This window comes from Pristiophorus japonicus, chromosome 23, assembly GCF_044704955.1.
Source record: "Pristiophorus japonicus isolate sPriJap1 chromosome 23, sPriJap1.hap1, whole genome shotgun sequence".
In the NCBI taxonomy this organism is placed as follows: Eukaryota; Metazoa; Chordata; class Chondrichthyes; family Pristiophoridae; genus Pristiophorus; species Pristiophorus japonicus.
Genome location: NC_091999.1, coordinates 31,601,877 through 31,623,892, shown reverse-complemented (window position 1 = coordinate 31,623,892; position 22,016 = coordinate 31,601,877). Strand labels below are relative to the sequence as shown.

Below are 22,016 nucleotides of genomic sequence, written 5' to 3'. Positions count from 1 at the left end.
GACCTGTAAATCAAATGCATCCTGATTAAAGGAGGGAGGGGAACTATAACCGACAAAATAAACCAATTAAACTTTGGACGGTAAACTTAAATCAAATTAAAATTTGGTTGCTGGAGGTGATGATGCACTCCAGTCCCTCCGGTGCCGACCTCTTACAGAAGGCTGCAAGAGTACTGGTGGCAGGTACAGCACATGTCAGATACAGAGTAAAGCTCCCTCTACAGTGACCTATCAAACACTCCCAGGGCAGGTACAGCACGGGTTAGATACAGAGTTAAGCTCCCTCTGCACTGTCCCATCAAACACTGCCAGGCTATGTACAGCACATGTTAGATACAGAGTAAAGCTCCATCTATAGTGATGAATCAAACACTCACCGGTCAGGTACAGCAACGGTTAGATACGGAGTAAAGCTGCCTCTACACTGTCCCATTAAACACTCCCAGTGCAGGTACAGCATGGGTTAGATACAGAGTGAAGCTCCGTCTACACTGTCCCATCAAACACTCCCAGGGCAAGTACAGCATAATTTAGATGCAGCGTAAACTTCTCTCGAAACAGCAAATCCAAAAATGCACAGGACAGGCACAACACAGGTTAGGTACACATCATCATCATCACAGGCAGTCCGTCAAAATCGAGGAAGACTTGCTTACACTTTAAAGGTGAGTTCTTATGGGACTAAGCAATCCAGTACGGGAAGTACAGTCTCTCTCACAGGTGGGACATCCAGTCGTTCAATGACAGGATGGGTGGGACTGGTTTGCCGCATGCTCCTACGCTTGGTTTCTGCATGCTCTCGGCGATGAGACTCAGGGTGCTCAGAGCCCTCCCGGATGCACTTCCTCAACTTAGGGCGGACGTTTGTCAGGGACTCCCAGGTATCGGGGGGTTGTTGAATTTTATCAAGGAGGCTTTGAGGGTGTCGTTGAAAGGTTTCCTCTGCCCACTGTAGGCTCGCTTGCCATGTAAGAGTTCCGAGTAGAGCCTTGCATTGTGAGTCTTGTGTCAGGCATATGAAAAATGTGTTGAGCCAGGGTATCCCTGGAGATTGAGCATGCAGTGTCCACCGGTAGACTCGTGGCCTTCCATGAGAGGTGAGCACCAGAGAGACTGGAGTGCATCATTCCAGAGGGAACAGAATTGTATTTTTAATTCATTTGATTTGATTTGACAAAAGTTACCTTTATGTTGATTTGTTAATTTGTGTTTTTGGTTCCCCAAAAAAACAAGGGGGCACTTTTATGAAAGTTTCTGGAGTGTGACGCCCCTCCACCCTTTAATCAGGGGGAACCTGATTATTGTTCTACTTAAAATAGTTGTGAACAATGTGGCCCACCCAATGCAGCTGGTCGAGTGTGGTCAGTCCTTCGATGCTGGGGATATTACCCTGATCGAGGAAACACCAGGACTGGTTTAATGAGAATGGCCAGGAGATGCAAGAGCAAATTAATCACAAGCACAGGGTATTTCGAACCTAAAATAACAACCCAACTCGGGAGCAGCAAAGCAGCATTACAGACGGCTTAAGGCCGAATCCAAGAAAAAACCTGTGACCGAAAGCATAGATGGTGGGTGGAGAAATCACATGAGTTTCAGCAGCTGGCCGACAGCCATGATGTGCGAGGATTCTTCATCGCAGTCAAGGCCACTTATGGCCCAAGCACCCAAGGCACCGCCCCATTGCTGGCCAAGAATGGGGAAACACTCATCAAGGACACTGAGTCAGACAGGACCAGCTGGAAGGAACACTTCGAAGATGTCCTTAAACGAGACTCTGCCTTTGACTCGAGTGACCTCGACTCCATCCTGCAGCATGCTAACCGCCACCATCTCAGCAAAACCTAAGCCCTGCACGAGATAGAAAAGGCCATCCGCCAGCTCAAGAACAAAAGGCAATCGGAGCGGATGGAATCCCCGCTGAGGCACTAAAGTATGGTGGAGAGGCAATATTGGCATGAATGCATGACCTCATCTCTCTCATCTAGAAGGAGGAGAGCAGGCCTGGAGATCTCAGAGTTGCAGTAATCGTGACCATCTTTAACAAAGGGGACAAGTCCGACTGTGACAATTACAGATGAGTCTCCCTGTTACCAGCCACTGGGAAAGTCATCGCTAGAATCCTCCTCAACCGTCTTCCCCTATGGCTGAGGACCTCCTCCTGGATTCACAATGTGGATTTCGTACTCTACAGAGTACAACGGACATGGAGTAGATACAGATTAAAGCTCCCTCTGCACTGTCCCATCAGATACTCCCAGGGCAAGTACAACATGGGTTATGTTATGTATGCAACCCTATGTAACCAGCAATCTACCGCCATCAGAGGGCATATCTGTTGGAGTCCCAAGGGATCCCAGCATCCCTTGGGAGCACTGTATATAACCAGGCCTCCCATGCAGTACGTGCACTCTGCAGTTAGAAAAAAGAGACCAAGATCACACTTACTCATGTCTACAGTACTCAATCACATTACTTTATTCTGGACATAACAATTGGCGACGAGATAATGAACCATCATGCGAAAATGCAGAGAACTGTTGGTATCCTGGAGAAATTCTCAGAAGGGGACGATTGGGAGGTCTTCATGCAGCGACTCGACTAATACTTCATGGCCAACGAGCTGGCAGGGAATGTGAATGCTGCCAAACAAAGGGCGATCCTCTTCACTCTCTGTGGGGCAACAACCTATGGCCTCATGAAGAATTTTCTTGCTCCGGTGAAACCAACAACCAAATCGTATGAAGAACTGTGTACGCTGGTCCAGGAGCACCTAAATCGGAAGGAGAGCATTCTGATGGCTAGGTATCGATTTTACACATGTCAACGGTCTGAAGGCCAGGATGTGGCGAGCTACGTCGGTGACATAAGGCACCTTGCAGGACATTGCGAATTTGATGGATGCGTGGAGTAAATGCTGAGAGATTTTTTGTGCTTGGCATTGGCCATGAGGATATCCTTCGCAAACTATTGACTGTTGAAACACCCCACCTGAGCAAAGCCATAACGATAGCCTAGGCATTTATGTCCACCAGCGACAACACCAAACAGATTTCACAGCATACAGATGTTTCGGCAAGTACTGTACACAAAGTAACATCGATTTCAGGCAGGAATGCATATGGCACAATGTGCACGCCTGCAGCTGCATGATCTCAGATGACTCAGAGTCTGCCATAAAGCGTTAATGCGAGGCAGTTAACAGCTTGTTGACACTGCGGAGGTGATCCTCGAGCCCATTAATGCAGCTTCAAACACTATGCGTTCAAAGGCTGTGGAGCAATGGGACACCTCCAGCGAATGTGCAGATGAGCTGCAAACACTGCAAAGCATCACATTGCATTGGAAGACCGATCCATGGTGGATCAAACTGAATTAGAGACTCAAACTGAGGAGGCAGAAGTGTACGGGGTACATTTCTTCATCAGGAAATGTCCACCGATCATGTTAAATGTTGAACTGAATGGAATTCCGGTATCCATGGAATTGGACATGGGTGCGATTCAGTCCATCATGGGAAAAGGGCCTTCGACAGGCCCAAGCTGAGCCCCATTCACACCAAACTGAAAACTTACACTAAAGAGCTGATCCCTGTCATTGTCAGCACAGTATTACAAGTCTCTTATGATGGAACAGTACACGAACTACCACTAAGGATAGTGTCAGTAGATGGCCCCACACTATTCGGCAGAAGCTGGCTGAGAAAAATATGCTGGAACTGGGATGGCATCTGAGCGCTTTCATCCATCGATGATGCCTCATGTTCCCAGCATCTGAGCAAGTTTCCATTGTTGTTTGAGCCAGAGATCGGAAGTTTCTTGAGGGCGAAGGTGCAGAACCACTTGATTCACCGTACATGACCCATCCATCACAAGGCAAGGACAGTGACATATATGATGCGAGAGAAAGTGGAGATCGAGTTAGACAGGCTGCAAGGAGAGGGCCAGTCAGGTTGTTCTGGTTCTCATGGGCGATGTCACGGTCAGAATTTGCGGGGACTATAAAGTAATGATTAACCGTTTTTCGCTGCAGGACCAGTACCCGCAACCCAAGGCAGACAAACTATTTGTGACACTGGCAGGAGAAAAGACATTTAGCAAGTTGTACCTGACCTCGGCCCACATGATGCAGGAGCTGGCGGAATCTTAAAAAGGCCTCACCTGCATCAACACGCAAAGGTCTGTTCATCGACATTAGATGCCCGTTTGGAATTTGATCGACAGTGGCTATTTTTCAAAGGGACATGGAGAGTCTGCTAAAGTCGGTTCTGCACATTGTGGTTTTCCAGGATGATATACTGGTCACAGGTCGGGACACCATCGAGCACGTGCAGAACGTGGAAGAGGTTCTAAGTCGGCTAGATCATGTGGGACTCAGGTTGAAACGCTCGAAGTGTGTTTTCTTGGCGCCAAAGGTCGCGTTCTTAGGGAGAAGAATCGTGGCCGATGGCATCAGACCCACTGACACCAAGACGGAGGCCATCAAGAATGCGCCGAGACCACAGAACGTGACGGAGCTGTGGTCCTTCCTGGGGCTCCTCAATTATTTTGGTAATGGCCTACCCGGGTTAAGCACCTTGCTAGAACCTCTACACATATGGCTGCGCAAAGGAGATTATTAGGCATGGGGGAGATCAAAAGAGACTGCTTTTGAGAAAGCCCAAAATCTGTTATGTTCCAACAAACTGCTTGTCCTGTATGATTCATGAAAATGTTTAGTATAGCTTGCGATGCATCTTTGTACGAGCACGGGCGTGTGTTACAATATGTAAACGAATTGGGAACATTGCAACCGGTCGCCTATGCGTCCAGGAGCTCGTCCAAGGCCGAAAGGACCTACAGCATGATTGAAAAAGAAGGTCTGGCATGCGTTTACGGGGTGGAAAAATGCACCAGTATCTGTGTGGGCTTTAGTTCGAGTTAGAAACTCACCATAAGTCGCTCATATCGCTATTCACAGAGAGAAAAGGTATTAACACAAATGCTTCTGCTCACATCCAAAGATGGGTGCTCACGCTGTATGCATATACGTATGTAATTCATCACTGGCCAGGCACAGAGAACTGCGCTGATGCCCTCAGTCGGCTACTTTTCCCACCACCGGGTGGAAATGGCACAGCCTGCAGACTTGCTCTTGGTGATGGATGCATTTGAAAATGAAAAGTCACCCATTACGGCCGCGAGTTGAGGACCTGGACCAGCCAGGATCCTTTACTGTCCCTTGTAAAAACGGTGTCCTCCATGGGAGCTAGTCCTGTGCCCCAGCGGAGATGCACGAAGAGATCAAGCTGTTCCAGCAGCGTAAAGACGAAATGCCCATACGGACTGTCTTTTGTGGGGTACTCACGTAGTTTTGCCCAAGAAAGGCAGGGAAATGTTCAATCGCGACCTACACTGTGCCCACCCAGGCATAGTAAAGATGAAAGCTATAGCCAGACCCCATGCGTGGTGGCGCGATATCGACTCAGATTTGGAGTCTTGCATGTGCCAAGGCACGACTTGCTCATAACTCAGCAGTGCACCGAGGGCCACCCAAGTTTGTGGTCATGGCCCTCCAAACCGTGGTCTAGGCAAAATGTTCTTCGTTCTTGTGGATGTTTATTCTAACTGGATTGAGTGTGTAATAATGTCTGTAAGCACGTCCACTGCCACCCTCGAAAACCTAAGAACCACGCAAGGCCAGCCTGATGTCCTTCTCAGCGACAACGGGCCGTGCTTCACCAGCGCTGAATTCAAGGAATTCATGACACGCAATGGGATCAAGCACATCACATCTTCACCGTTCAAGCCCGCATCCAATGGCCAGACAGAACGTGCAGTCCAACGCATCAAGCAAAGCTTGAAACACATGTCAAAAGGCTCCCTGCAGAACAACCTGTCCCGAGTCCTGCTCAGCCACTGCACCAGACACCATTCCCTCACCGGTGTTCCCCAGCTGAGCTGCTCCAGAACAGGGTGCTCAAAACAAGGCTTTCTCTCGTTCACCCTGATCTCCATGATCAAGTCGAGGGCAGGCGGCATCAACAAAGCATGTACCATGATCACACAAATTTGTCACGTGATATTGAAGTCAATGACCCTGTATTTTTGCTCAACTATGGATCTGGTCCCAAATAACTTGCTGGCACTGTCATAGCCAAAGAAGGGAGGAGGGTGTTTCAGGTCAAACTCGCAAATGAAATAACTTGCAGAAAGCATTTGGACCAAACCAAACTGCGATTCACAAACAGCCACAAGCAACCAAGTTCGACCATCCGACACACACGCAAGTGGCAACCAACATCATGGTTGACCACGTAGCTGAACTCATCATCCCCAGCAGCCCGGCAAGGTCAGCTGCGCAGCAGACCAGCGAAGAACCAACCAACTCACCTGCATCTGCATTTGTACCGAGACGATCGACTTGGGAGCGAAAAGCCCCAGATCGCCTCAACTTGCAAATGAGTGTACTATTGACTTTGGGAGGGAGTGATGTTATGTATACAACCCTATGTAACCAGAATTCTACCACCACCACAGGGCGTATCTGTTGGAGTCCCAAGGGATCACAGCGTCGCTTGGGAGCACTGTATATAAGCAGACATTCCATGTTGTACGTGCACTCTGAAGTTAGAATAAAGAGATAGGTCACACTTATTCACGTCTACAGTACTCAATCACTTTACTTTTTCTGGACTTAACAGCTTAAATATAGAATAAAGCTCCCTCTATACTGTTCCGTCAAACGTTTCCAGTGCAAGTACAGCACAGGTTAGACACAGACTACATCTCCCTGTAACTTGTCCCAGCCATTCCAGGGCAGATACAGCATCTGTTAGATGTCGAGAGAATTTCCCTCTACACTGTTCCAGTGGATATTCGTGGGGCTGGTGTAGCACGGGTGAGATACAGAGTAAATCTCCCTCTATACTGTCCCATCAAACACTCCCAGGACAGATACAGCATAGGTTAGAGACAGAGTAAAGATTCCTCTACACTGTCTCAGTAACCATTCCCTGGACAGGTACAACCAAGCTCATGGTCTTCAGGGCTGTAGTAATACCCGCCCTCCTGTATGGCTCAGAGGCATGGACACTGTGCAGTAGACACTTTTTCTCGCTGGAGATTTATCACCAATGATGTCTCCGCAAAATCCTACAGGCACACCAACATCAGCGACCTCGTCCAGGCTAACGTCCCCAGCATTGAAGCACTGAACACACTCGATTAGCTGCGCGACACAGACCACATAGTTCGCATGCCAGACACGAGACTCCCAAAGCAAGTGCTCTATGCGGAGCTTCTTCACGGAAAATGAGCCAAAGGTGGGCAGCGGAAACGTTACAAGGACACCCTCAAAGCCTCCCTGATAAAGTGCGAGATCCCCACTGACATCTGGGAGTCCCTGGCCAAAGACCACTCTAAGTGGAGGAAATGCATCCGGGAATCTCATCGCCAAGAGCATGCAGAAAACAAGTGCAGGCAGTGGAAAGAGCGTGCTGCAAAGCAGTCCCTTCCTTCAACGACTATGTGTCCCACGTGTGACAGAGTCTGTGGCTTTCGTATTAGACTGTTCAGCTACCAAATAATTCACTTCATGTGTGGAAGAAAGTCTTCCTCGATTCCGAGGGACTGCCTATGATGATGATGAGGACAACACAGATTAGATGCAGAGTAAAGCTCCCTCTACAATGTCTCACCAGACATTCCCAGGCAGATACAGCTTTGGTTCTTGAAGGTTAAATCTCCCTCTAGCCTGTCCCAAACACTCCCAGGGTAGGTACAGCATTGGTTAGATACAGAGTTAATCTCCCTCTACACTGTCACATCAAACACTCGCAAAATAGGCACAGCATGGGTTAGTCAGAGAGTAAAACTCCCCATAGACTTATCCATCAAACACTCCCATCGCAGTTACGGCATGGGTTAGATATAGAGGACAACTCCTGCGACATTGTCCCATCAAACACTCCCAGCGCAGGTACAGCACAGGTTACATACACTGTAAAGCTCCCCCGACCCTGTCCATCAAACACTTCCAGGACAGTAAAGCACGGGTTAGATACAGAGTAAATCTCCCTCTACACCGTCCCATTAAACACACCCAGGGGATGAACAACACGGGTTAGATACTGAGTAAAGCTCACCCTACACTCTTCTATCAAACACTCCGTGGAAAGATGCAGCACGGATTAGCTAAGAGAGAAAAGCTTGCTTTCCACTATCGCATCAAGAACTGCCAGAGCAGGTACAGCATGGGTTAGACAGAAAGGTTTAGGTTGGGTTTTCCAGAACTTGGGGCCTGGGCAACAGAAGGCACAGCCACCAATTATTATCAGGGATGCTCAGGAAGACAGATATTTCAAGGGTGGGGTGGGGTGGGGGGGCGGGGCTGGTGGCGGTGTGGTGCTGGTTGGGGCTGGAGGTGTTTACAGAGCTCGGGAGGGGCGAGGCCATGGAGAGTTTTGAAAATAAGTATTGAATTCTGAAATCAAAGCGTTTCTGAACCAGAATCCAATGTAGTTCAGCGAGCACAGGGCTGATGGGTGAGCTGGACTTGGTGAAAGTTAGGGCACGGGCAACCGAATTTTGGATCAACTTAAGTTTATGCAGGTGAGAATGTGGCAGGAGTGCGTTGTAATAGTCAAGTCCAGAAGTAACAAACGCAGGGATGAGGTGTCAGCAGCGGATGAGCTGAGGCAAGGGCGATGTTACAGAGCTGCAAATATGCATTTTTAATTATGGTGTGGATTTATGGTCAAAAACATACTTCAGGGTTAAGTATGGCACCAAGGTTGCAAACATTCCGGTTCAGGCGCAGACACAAGTTGGGGAGAGGGATTGAGTCGGTGGCCAGGGAACTGAGTTTGTGGCAATGAAAATTACAAATTCAGAATATTTCACAGACTATCACGTGCAAAATGTGTGGATGCATTTTAAAATTCAATCGGTTCCACAACCAGGTTACAGAAAGTAACGGATTTCAAATCTTATGCAAGGCAGTTCAATAAAGGGGCGGTTCAAAGGATTTCAGCTGAGTTTAAAGTAAGAAACTGCAGTTAAGTCTACTACAACTACAACTCGTGTACTCAAACGGAACAAGTTTGGGGTTTGATATAATAGAAGGTGAACTAGGTGAGAAATGATGTAAGTGAGATGAAGAAAAAGCCCTAAAATGGAACAGTCGGTAACAGAACATCAATTAGTCTCCTCTGATCATGGAGGAATCAAATATTCGACACACTGTGTTTGAAAGGAAGATAATTTGTTCAACATTTATACAAGATATTAATCTCCAGCCCATATATAGGGGTTATTAAGAGAATCAGAAACAAACAAGAGCTGCCACAATGAACATGGTTCAGTGCCCAAAGTAATGCCAGTAAATCCTGTTCTAGTTACAAATGCAGCTTTTCTCCTCAGACCATTTAAAACTGAGATGCGGAGGAATTTCTTCTCTCAGAGGGTTGTAATCTGTGGAATTCTCTGCCCCATAGAGCTGTGGAGGCTTGGTCATTGAATATATTTAAAGTTGAAGTAGACAGGTTTAACAGAGCTGCTCACACTTAGGAAGGCTTTAGATTGAGTCAAGGAACAGAGTGGTTCTGCTCACACAATCGGAGAATGGTTACAGCACGGAAAGCCATTCGGCCCGTCGAGCCCTTGCCGGCTCCCAGCTAGTCCCATTGCCCGCCCTTTCCCCCGATCCAGCAAATGTTTTCTTTCAGATACTTATCCAATTCCCTTTTGAAAGCTGTGATTGAGTCTGCCTCCACCACCCTTTCAGGCGGCGCATTCCAGATCCTAACGACTCACTGCATAAAATAGATTTTTCTTCCATTATCTTTGGTTCTTCTCCTCATCCACTTTAAATCCGTCTCCTCTGGTTCTCGACCCCTCCACCAATGGGAACAGTATCTCTCTATCTACTCTGTCCAGACCCCTCATGATTTTGAACACCTCTGTCAATTCTCCTCTCAACCTTCTCTGCTTCAAGGAGAGCAACCCCAGCTTCTCCAGTCAATCCACGTAACTGAAGTCCCTCATCTCGTGAATCATTCTTGTCAATCTTTTCTGCACCCTCTCCAAGGCCTTCACATCCTAATCTGCGGTGCCCAGAATTGGACACAACGCTCCAGTTGAGACCGAACCAGTGTTTTACAAAGGTTCATCATAACCTCCTGGCTTTTGTACTCTGTGATGCTCAGGATCCTGCAAGCATTTTTAACTGCTTTCCCAACCTGTCCTGCCACCTTCAGCGATTTGTCTACATATACCCGCAGGTCTCATTGTTCATGCATCCCCTTTAGGATTGTACCCTTTAGTTTATATTGTCTCTCCTAGTTAAAAAAAATCATGCTTTTCTAATTGTATTTTTCAACTCAGTTTCATGGCCTCATTTTATTTCTTCCTCCGAGCCCCTCAACTTAATCTGAGAGTGTAATGTTGGCGAGTGGTGTTTGATTGCCCTGGGAACCAACAGGAGGAGAGGTCAGAAACCGGAGGGCCAAGGAAGCAGCGTATTCTGCAACCAATCACGGTGCTTGAGGGGTGGATCCTGAGTCGGCCTATCGGGTGAGTATGTGTCAACCTCTGTTAAACAATTTATCTTTTAAAAGTTAAATCGAGATTTCTTTTGTCAAAAAAACAGTTTAACATCTGTCAATAATTGATTTCCATTTATGAGTTCCTATTATGAGTTTCAGACACTTCAGTGCCAAGTGGACCAGGTATTTAAAGATCATTCATTTCCTTCTTTCCATGCCGCTGTTAGTTAATGGGACAGAGATTGATTTCCTCTCATTATGCATGCGTAGTAATAAACGTAACATCCTTCCTGTGGAAGTGAGTTACATTCTGTGTTGGCGAGATGGCTGGTGGCATCAGCCTTTAAAATACACATTCTCTTTTTCAAATCTCTCCAGGGTCTCTCCCTTCCCTATCTCTGTAACCTCCTCCAGCCCACCAACCCTCTTAATAGTTTGTTTTCTTTGGAACAGAGGAGGCTGAGGGCAGACATTAATGAGTTGCATAAAATTATGAGGGGCCTAGATAGAGTGGATAGGATGGACCTATTTCCCTTCGCAGAGAGGTCAGCAACCAGCAGAACCTTTTAGTCAGTACATAGCAAGCCCAGCAAGAGAGGGGGAAGTTCTGGACTTAGTATTAGGGACTGAAGCTGGGCAGGTGGAAGGGGTATCATTGGGAGAGCATTGGTGCTAGTGATCGGAATTCAGTTAGATTTAGGGTAGCTATGGAAAAGGACAAAGATAGACCAGGACTAAAAGTTCTCAATTGGGGAAAAGCCAATTTTACAAAACTGAGATGTGGTTTAGCCAAAGTGGACTGGAAACAGCTACTTGAAATGGTGAGAGATTAGGAAATGTTGCTGTTCAGAGGGATCTTTGTGTCCATGTACACGAATCACTGAAAGTTAAAATGCAGGCACAGCAAGCAATTAAGAAAACAAATGGTATGTCGGCCTTTATTACAAGAGGAGTTGAGGATAATAGTAAACACAAGAAAAGGAACATAAGAAATAGGAACTGAAGTAGGCCATACCCATCAAGCCTGCTCCGCCATTCAATAACATCATGGCTGAACTGATCAGAGACTCAGCTCCACTTACCCGCCCGCTCTCCATAAACCCTTATCCCCTTATCATTTAAGAAACTATTTCTGTCTTAAATTTAATCAATGTCCCAGCTTCCACAGCTCTCTGAGGCAGCGAGTTCGACAGATTTACAACCCTCTGAGAGAAGAAATTTCTCCTCATCTGTTTTAAATGGGCGGCCCCTTCTTCTAAGATCATGCCCTCTATTTCGAGTCTCCCCCCATCAGTGGAAACATCAGCTCTGCATCCACCTTGTCAAGCCCCCTCATAATCTTATATGTTTTGATAAGATTACCTCTCATTCTTCTTAATTCCAATGAGTCGAGGCCCAAACTACTCAACCTTTCCTCATAAATCAACCTGCTGATCCCTTATATCAACCTAGTGAGCCTTCTCTGAACTGCCTCCAAAGCAATTATATCCTTTTGTAAATATGGAAAACAAAACTGCATGCAGTATTCCAGGAGTGGCCTCGCCAAAACCTTATATAGCTGCAGCAAGACTTCCCCACATTTATACTCCATCCCCTTTGCAGAAAAGGTCAAGATACCATTGGCCTTCCTGATCACATGCTGTACCTGCATACTATCCTTTTGTGCTTTATGCACAAGTAACCCCAGGGCCTGCTGTACTGCGGCACTTTTCAATCTTTCTCCATTTAAATAATAACTTGTTCCTAGACATCTTACTGCAATTATATAGGACCCTGGTGAGACTACACCTGGAGTATTGTGAACAGTTTTGATTGCTTACCTCAGGAAGGACGTACTTACTATTGAGGATGGCAACGAAGGTTCACCAAATTGATTCCTAGGATGGGGGATTGTCCTGTGAGGAGATTGATTAGACTAAGCCGATATTCTGTACAGGATTAGAAGAATGAGAGGTGATCTCATTTTAAAACATACAAAATTCTTACAGGGCTTGACAGTGCAGATCAGAGGTGTCAAACATCCGGCCCGCGGGCCAGACACGGTCCGGCAAGCCCCTTCCTCCGGCCGCCACGTGTTTTAATTTATATGACCCCTCCCCGCCCCAGTCCCGATCTTTTGATTGCTGACTGGAACACAACCTGAATTTGTCGGCCGTCACGGAACAGGAGGAGGGGGAGGGAGGCACGGGGAAGGTCAGTTGGTGTCCACGGTGAGCAATTCTGGGACAACGAGGGCACTCACACGGACTGTCAATGGGAGATAAGCTTTGAGTGAGGCAGTGAGTAGATAAATACCAAGAGAGAGGGGGAGGAGTGTCTCTGAAAATCCAGGTGATGTAACAGATGATGGGGGTTACTGCAGGGTAGGTAGTGAGGGGGTTGTGTTCCTGCACTTCTCCCCCCTCCTCGGCCCCAGTGAGGCGCTGATTTTGAAATTCTCAGCCTCCTGTTCAAACCCCTCGATGGCCCCGCCCCTCCCTATCTCTGTAACCTCCTCCAGCCCCTACTCCCCTCCTTCTCTCTATAACCTTCTCCAGCCACTACATCCCTCCCTATCTCTGTAACCTCCTCCAGTCCCTACACCCCTCCCTATCTTTGTAACCTCTTCCAGCCCTACAACCCTCCCTATCTCTGTAACCTCCTCCAGTCCCTACTCCCCTCCCTATCTCTCTAACCTCTTCAAGCCCCTACACCCCTCCCTATCTCTCTCCTCTTCGAGCCCCTACAGCTCCCCCTATCTCTCTAACCTTGTTAGGGTTAACTTCAAACCACCACTAGGATTCTGTTAGCCTTAAAGTAAATGAAGGTTTTATTAATACAAGCCGGCAGGGGAGCTATCCTTGAAGGAATGCTCGAAGATACTGCCAGAGACATCTTACTTTATACAGTTTCAGATTATAGCATTAAGTAATTACGCAAGTTACAATTAATACATGCTGATTGATTAATACATGATTGATTGGTACAGCGCTTCCTCCAATCTGGCTTCTATATGCCTTAATTGGCAATTCCAAATACATGTTGTTATGTTTCTTTTATTTAACTCTTATTTAGTGATACAATTCAAATTCTATGTTATCTGTGTCCGTGCCCAGCTCCCTTTGGTCTATGAATTGGAACTTCTGCTCCTCTGTGGAAGGCATTCCACACATCCTTCCCACAGTCTGAAAAACAGGCTGTGGAATCCATTTTAAAAACCTGTTAACTCCATTTTAAAACATCGCAATTGTACTTATTAAATGTAATTACAATTTGTAATCTGCCATTTCATTCCCTCCTGTTGGTCCCTGATTTTTTCTAAATAATCAGCTGACCACATATATGTGCTGAGCCATCTGTTGGAAATGGTGATCGCTCGTAGTTCCATCTTTTGCGGAGTCTTTACATACCACCCTTGACCATTTCCCTGGGATATTGGCACGCCACTTATATTTCTTTTTGTACATACAGTGCATAAGCTCGGGGGTCTTGGTTGTTTCCCTAACGCATTACAAAGTCATTCGCATCCCTATCATGCCTACATTACATAATTAATGAGGCTGTTTGCTGTTCGGCTAGAACCATGTGGTTGTATATCTCTTTGATCTTACACATCAGATATAGTTGGATCACGACACATATCCCTAAGTCTACCATTATTGCCACAATTGAATGCCACATCAATTTGAGGACCTCGTAGGCTTTAGGTGACCAGCCTTTAAAAATATCCCACCATGAACAACAATTTTCCTTTCCCTGCCTTATCCTGTCCTGATTCCTATGGCTCCGGTCTCGGTTTTGTTGATCAGTCGATAGCATTGGGACACTCACGACTCAAATCATGTATTCATGCCGTTTTTTTGTTTGATTCACCCTCTTTGGAATTACCAAAGGCTTTCTGCGTTCTTGGTTACGGGTCTTGGCCAATCTCTTCTTTCTGCGTCTCTTGTATCTGCCTGTACAGTCTCCCAGTAGCATCAACACCACTATCAGCTGCACTAGCACTAACACCTGAGATATAATTCTAATCCCTATCTTGTAACTTTGATCGGGTAAGCCTTGCCTATCTTTGCACTTGTTACATAACATCACCAACCAACTCAAGGCTATTACTATCTTTACTGCCACTAGGGTATGGGAAAGGATCCTTATCCAGGGATGTATAATCTCAAGTACCAAGGCGGGTTTTTCAGGTTATCCTTTATTTCACTGTCCAGTTCCTCTGCGTTCTCCTTCAGCTCTTAATATCTTTTAATGTTATTTCTTGAGCTCAGTTAAATCTTCAAGTAACAGGGGAATTGATTGTGCTTGCTCTTCCATGTAAACATCAATATCTTGCTTAATCTCTTCGCTTATATTTCATGTCATTTTCTTCCTGGCATGTCATGCGTGCTCTTCTCGCTGCCACCAACAGTCTTGGAGTAACGTAAGTTCCCAGGCTAGTTACCACACAATATTCTCCTCGCACTTGATAGTTGTAATGTGGGTTTGCGCAGGGTTTATTCCAATGACGCATCCTTCCGTAGTATTGTCAAACCCGCAGCTATCCTGCTCCCGTCTCCCACTGGATGAGGACCTATAGTTAGGCTTCCTCCACTCCGGCAAACAGATAAAGATATTCCTCTTATATTTCCATTCTTTTTGATCTCATACTGGTCCATCGCGGATGTACTCTTCCCCTCGTATTATGTTTGTTTCCCCTCACATCCTCCTGTAACCGCATACACCCTTGTCATTCCTTTCAAAAAGGGCCACATTACAGCAAAAGTCTAAAGGGACAAAGTGTGTTAAAAAGACAAGCCTGAAGGCTCTGTGCCTTAATGCGAGGAGTATTCATAATAAGGTGGACAAATTAACTGCACAGGCAGCAATGAATGAATATGATATAATTGGCACCACGGAGACATGGCTGTCCTAAGGCTGTGTCCCCTGGTTCTGGACTTCCCCAACATCGGGAACAAGCTACCCCGCATTTAACCTGTCCCGTCCCGCCAGAATCTTTATGTTTCTATGAAATCCCCTCTCATCCGTCTAAACTCCTATGTATAAAAACCCAGTTGATCCAGTCTCTCCTCACATGACAGTCCAGCCATCCCGGGAATTGGTCTGGTGAACCTTCGCTGCACTCCCTCACCAGCAAGAACGTCCTTCCTCAGATTAGGAGACCAAAACTAAACACAATATTCCAGGTGAGGCCTCACCAAGGCCCTTTACAACTGCAGTAAGAGTCTGTTGAATCTGCATTTTACTGTAACTCTGTGACATTCTGAACTGATAAAGAAATGGAATCGTGAAATGTATCTGTGTCTCTCAGTCTCTGCCTCACTCTCTACCTCTATCTCTTTAGAGATCTGTGCATGAGTTTGCGTGTTTGAGTCTTTGTCTCCCTCACTCTGCCTCGCTCTGACTCACTCTTTCTCTCCCTGTTTCTCTGTTTGTCTCGGTCTCTCAATCTGCCCGTGTCTTTCTCACAGTGTCCAGTTCTGTTGCAGTGGGATTCTCTCAGTCTCTCTGTCTGACTGTCTCTCTCTTTCCCATCATTACTATCTGTCTATGTCTCTGCCTGCCTGTCTCTCTTTGCCTGTCTCTGTTCGATCCTGTCTCTAACCTGTTGAGTATTTCCATCATTTTCTGTTTTTATCTCTGTCTTTCTCTCTCTATCTTCTCTCACTCTATCTCTCTCTCTCTTTGTGGCTTTCTTTGTCCATGTCTTTGTCTTTGTCTCTGGTTTTCCATTACTATTTGCCTCCCTCTCTTTATGGAGCACACACACACACAAATCTCTGTGTATGTGTGTGTTTGAGTCTTTGTCTCACTCAGTCTGCCTATCCCTCTCAGTCTCACACTTGATCTCTCTCTATTTCTCTAGCTCGCTGGCTGTCTCTCCCTGTTTCTCTGTTAGTGTCTGTCTCTCAATGTGTCTGTCTCTTTCTCATGGTGTCCAGTTCTTTTCACAGCTCGATTCCTGCTGACTCAAAATCTACACCCGTCAGTACCTCATTAGTATAGTCGTGAGTATCCCCGCCTGTCACGCGGGAGGAAGCATTTTCGAAATGTAGTATTGTACTTCTGTTATTCGATATAGATTCTTATTAAAAGTTCCAGAGCAACATAGAAGAGTAAAAATACAGCAACAGGAGATTGGCTCTTCCAGATTTTTAGGAAACAGAGACTTTTTCAGGACTCTGCGGCGTTCTGATGCAGAGAGATGGATGATTGAGTTTTGTCTGAGTAACATTTAAAGAGGCAGAAACCCAGTAGTCGTGCCTGGGTGATTAAGGCGATTGACCAAGAAACCCATTGGGGTTTCCCCGCGCAGGTTCGATCCTGCTGACTACCGATTTCAGCATTTTTCATTCCATTTCACAATTTAACCAGATCCCTGCAAAACGGATCCTGAGTTAGGTGAAATAACGTCCCACACCTTTCAACACTGACATTTTTTTCTCATGTTCATTAATTTGCAATATTCACGATACATACGGATAGAAAAACGCAAAAATCAGCCAAATTAGCGAAAGTGATTCAGCCTATCTATCCTTCTTTATGTCTCAGGCACTCTGTGTATGTCCGTTGGTGCGTGTATATTTTTGGTTATGTGTGTGTGAGTATGTCTCTGTATATGTCTATCTGTATGTACGTCACTGTGTATGTGCAACTTTCTTTGGATATCATCACCATGAATTTGGTATGTACTGGAACTTGTTAAAAAGACTTGGGGAAAATAATACAGTTGTGAGATTTGATATCGGCTTTGGTTCAGCGGCAGCATTTTCGATTCAAGTCCCACTCCTGAGACTTGAGCGTATAATCTTGGCTGACACTCAAGTGCAGTACTTGGGGAATTTTACATTGTTGAAGCTGTTGACTTTTGGATGAAATGTTAAGTTGAAGCTCCGTCTGCTCTCTCCGGTGAATGTGAAAGTTCCCACAGCATTATTCGAAAAAGAGTAGTGAGTTGTCCCTGTGTCACTTTTATATAAATATTCTGAAATGCTCACTGAAAACCTGTCTGTATGCGTGTGTCTGTGGGGGTGGAGCTCAAGCCCAGCTTCTCACAGAGACAGAATGTTAAGGTTCACAAGTCCACAATGGCCGAGTGTATAAGTCATTGCATTTAGGATCTAATGGGTTTATACCCGCGTGGGTTCGAACCCCACTTCTGGTAACTCTTGAATTTAACACCGATTTTCTCCCATCCTACTCAGTATTACCTGAACGCCTTCTGTTGAATCTGTAACTCTGTCACACTCTCAACTGACAAAGAAATGGGATTGTGAAATGTATCTGTGCCTCCTACTCTCTGTCTTCAGAGAGCTCTGTATGTGTTTGAGTCTCTGTCACTCACTGACTCACTCTGTCTAAGGAACTACAAGCTGAATTCAGGGAGCTCGGAGTTAAATTAAAAAGTAGGACCTCAAAGTTCGCAAACTCAGGATTGCTACCAGTGCCACCTGCGAGTAGGAGCAGGGATCGCAGGATAGCTCAGATGAATGCGTGGCTTGAAATGTGGTGCAGATGGGAGAGCTTAAAGTTCCTCGGACTTTGGACCGAGTTCTGGCGGAGGTGGGACCAGAACTAAACCGGAAGGTCTGCACCTGGGCAGGACCAGAACCAATGTCCAACGGGGGAGTGTTTGCTAGTGTTATTAGGGAGGGTTTAAAGTAATATGGCAGGGCGACGGGAGAGAGAGGGAAGTTGAATGGGCGCAGAACGAAAGATTAAAAGTAAAGGTGGAGGGCAGAGAATCCCACGGCAAAAATCAAATAAGGCCACTTTACAGTAAAATTCCAAAGGGTCAAAATATGTTAAAATAACAAGCATGAAGGCTCTGTGCCTCGTTGCGAGAAGTATTCTTAAAAAGGCGGATGAATTAACTGCACAAGCAGCAATTACTGAACATGATATAATTGGCATGACGGAGACATAGCTCCAGGATGACCAAGGCTGGGAATTCAACATTCAGGAAGCACAGACAGAAATGAAAAGGTGTTGGGGTAGCATTGTTGGTTAAAGAGGAAATTAAGGCAATAGTAAGGAATGACATTAGCTTGGATGATGTGGAACATGTATGGGTGGAGCTGCGGAATACCAGTGGGAAGAAAACGCGAGAGGAGTTGTGTACAGATCAGCAAACAGTAGTAGTGCGGTTGGGGACAGCATCAAACAAGAAATTAAGGATGCGTGCCATAAAGATACAGCAGTTATCAAGGGCGACCTTACTCTACATGTAGATTGGGCGAACCAAACAGGAAGCAATACGGTGGAGGAGGATTTCCTCGAGCGTATTTGGGATGGTTTTCTCGACAAATATATCGAGGGACCATCTGGAGGGATGACCATCCTCGACTGGTTGGTGTGTAATGAGAAAGGACAAATTACCAATCTTGTTGTGCAAGGCCCCTTGGGAAGCGTGACCATAATAAGGTAGAATTCTTTATTAAGGTGGCGAGTGACACAGTTAATTCAGAGACATGGGTCCTGAACTTAAGGAAATGAAACTTCGATGGTATGAGATGTGAATTGGCTAGAATAGACTGGCGAATGATACTTAAATGGTTGACGGTGAATAGGCCATGGCAAACATTTAAAGATCACATAGACGAACTTCAACAATTGTATTTCCGTGTCTGGAGTAAAAATAAAACGGGGAAGGTGGCTCCACCGTGGCTAACAAGGGAAATTAATGATAGTGATAAATGCAAGGAAGAGGCATATAAATTGGCGAGAAAAAGCCACAACCTGAGGACTGTGAGACATTTAGAATTCAGCAGAGAAGGACAAAGTGTTTAATTAGGAGGGGGAAAATAGATTATGAGAGGAAGCTTGTTGGAAACATAATAAAGTTCTATAGATATGTGAAGACAAAAAGATTAGAGAAGACAAACGTAGGTCCCTTGCAGTCAGATTCAGGTGAATTTATAATGGGGAACAAAGAAATGGTAGACCAGTTGAACAATTACTTTGGTTCTGTCTTCACGAAGGAAGACACGCATAACCTCCAGGAATGCTAGGGCACCGAGGATCTAGCGAGAAGGAGGAACTGAAGGAAATCCTTATTCGTCAGGTAATTGTGTGAGGGAAATTGATGGGATTGAAGACCGATAAATCCCCGGGGCCTGATAGTCTGCATTGGAAAATACTTAAGGAAGTGGCCCTAGAAATAGCGGATTCATTGGTGATCATTTTCCAACAGTCCATCGACTCTAGATCAGTTCGTATGGGCTGGAGAGTAGCTAATGTAACACCACACTTTAAAAAAGGAGGGAGATAGAAAACGGATAATTATAGACCGGTTAGCCTGACATCAGTAGTGGGGAAAATGTAAAAATCAATTATTAAATATGAAATAGCAGTGCATTTGGAAAGCAGTGACAGGATCGGTCCAAGCTGCATGAATTTATGAAAGGGAAATCAAGCTTGACAATCTTCTGGAATTTATTGAGGATGTAACTACTTTAGTGGACAAGGGGAACCGGAGATTGTGGTGTATTTACTTTCAAAAGGCTTTCAACAAGGTCCCGCACACGTATTGGTGTGGAAAATTAAAGCACATGGTATTGGGGGTAATGTACTGACGTGGATAGAGAACTCGTTGGCAGACAGGAAGCAGAGAGTCGGGATAAACGGGTCCTTTTCAGAAATACAGGCAGTGACTAGTGGGGTGCCACAGGGCTCAGTGCTGGGACCCCAGCTATTTACAATATACATTAATGATGTAGATGAATGAATTGAGTGTAATATCTTCTTGTTTGCAGATGAGACTAACAGGGTGGCGGTGTGAGCTGTGAGGAGGACGCTAAGAGGCTGCAGGGTGACTTGGACAGGTTAGGTGAGTGGGCAAATGCATGGCAGATGCAGTATAATGTGGATAAATGTGAGGTTATCCACTTTGGTGGCAAAAACACGAAGGCAGAATATTATCCGTATGGCGGCAGATTAGGAAAAGGGGAGGTGCAATGGGAGCTGCGTGTCGTGGTACATCAGTCATTGAAAGGTGGCATGCAGTTACAGCAGGCGGTGAAGAAGGCAAACGGTATGTTGGCCTTTATAGCTAGGGGTTTTGGGTATAGGAGTACGGAGGTCTTAATGCAGTTGTACAGGGCCTTTGTGAGACCTCACCTGGAATATTGTGTTCAGTTTTGGTCTCGTAATCTGAGGAAGGACTTTCTTGCTATTGAGGGAGTGCAGCAAAGGTTCACCAGACTGATTCCCGGGATGACAGGACTGACATATGAGGAGAGACTGGATCGACTGGGCGTGTAGTCACTGGAGTTTAGAAGCATGAGAGGGGATCTCATAGAAATATAAAACATTCTGACGGGACTTGACAGGTTAGATGCAGCAAGAACGTTCCCGATGTTGGGGAAGTCCAGAATTCGGGGACACAGTCTAAAATAACGGGCAGGCCATTTAGGACCGAGATGAGGAGAAACTTCTTCACTCAGAGAGTTGTTAACCTGTTGAATACCCTATCGCTGACAGTTGCTGATGCCAGTTCATTGGCTATATTCAAAAGGAATTAAATATGGCCATTAAGGCTAAAGGCATCAAGAGGTATGGAGAGAAAGCAGGAAAGGGGTACTGAGCTTTAATGATCGGCATGAACTTATTGAATGGTGGTGCAGACTCGAAAGCCCGAATGGCCTATGACTGCACCAATTTTCTATGTTTCTCTGTTTGTCCCTGTCTCTCAATCTGTCTCTTACTTTCTCACGGTGTCAACGTTCTGCTCCAATGGGATTCTCTCAGTCTCCCTCTCTATTTCGCTCTCTCTTTCCCATCATCCCTCTCTGTCTGACTATCTCTCTCTTTCCCATCGTCTCTCTCTATCTGTCTATATTTCTGCCTGCCTGTCTTTCTTTGCCCTGTCTCTAACCTGCTGAGTACTTCCATCATTTTCTCTTTTAGTCTCTTTCTCTCTTTCTCGATCTGTCTCTCTCCTTGTCACTGTCTTTATCATTGACTTTCTCTCACTCTTTCCCTCTCTCTCTTAACAGATCACACACACATATCTCTGTATATGTATGTGTTTGATTATTTTTCTCACTCAATCTGCCTCTCCTTCTCAGTCTCACACTTTCTGTCTCTCGTTGTCTCTATCTCGCTGTCTGTCTCTCCCTGTTTGTCGGTTTGTCTCTGTCTCTCAATGCGTCTGTCGACTTCTCATGGTGTCCAGTTCTGTTCACAGCTCGATTCCTGCTCTCACAGAGCTGGTACCCGTCAGTTCCTCGTTAGTATAGTGGCGAGTATCCCCGCCTGTCACGCGGGAGACCGGGGTTCAATTCCCTGACGGGGAGGCAGTTGTTTCAAAATGTAGAATTTTACTTCTGTTTCTTGGTAGAGAAAGATATTAAAAAGTTCCAGAGCAATATAGAACTGTAAAAATACAGGTGGAGGAGATTGCCTCTTCCAGATATTGAGTGAACGGAAACTTTTTCAGGATTCTTTGGCCGCCTGCTGCACAGAAATGGATGACTGAGTTTTTTCTGAGTGACGTTTAAAAAGGCAG

At 45.8% G+C, this 22,016-nt stretch overlaps 1 non-coding gene across 1 annotated transcript; it reads left to right on the top strand.

Moving 5' to 3' along the window:
- Nucleotides 1–21,732: 21,732 nt before the first annotated feature.
- trnad-guc (transfer RNA aspartic acid (anticodon GUC)) lies at nucleotides 21,733–21,804 on the top strand. The gene has a single exon. It is a non-coding gene; the product is annotated as a tRNA-Asp (tRNA).
- Nucleotides 21,805–22,016: the final 212 nt, after the last annotated feature.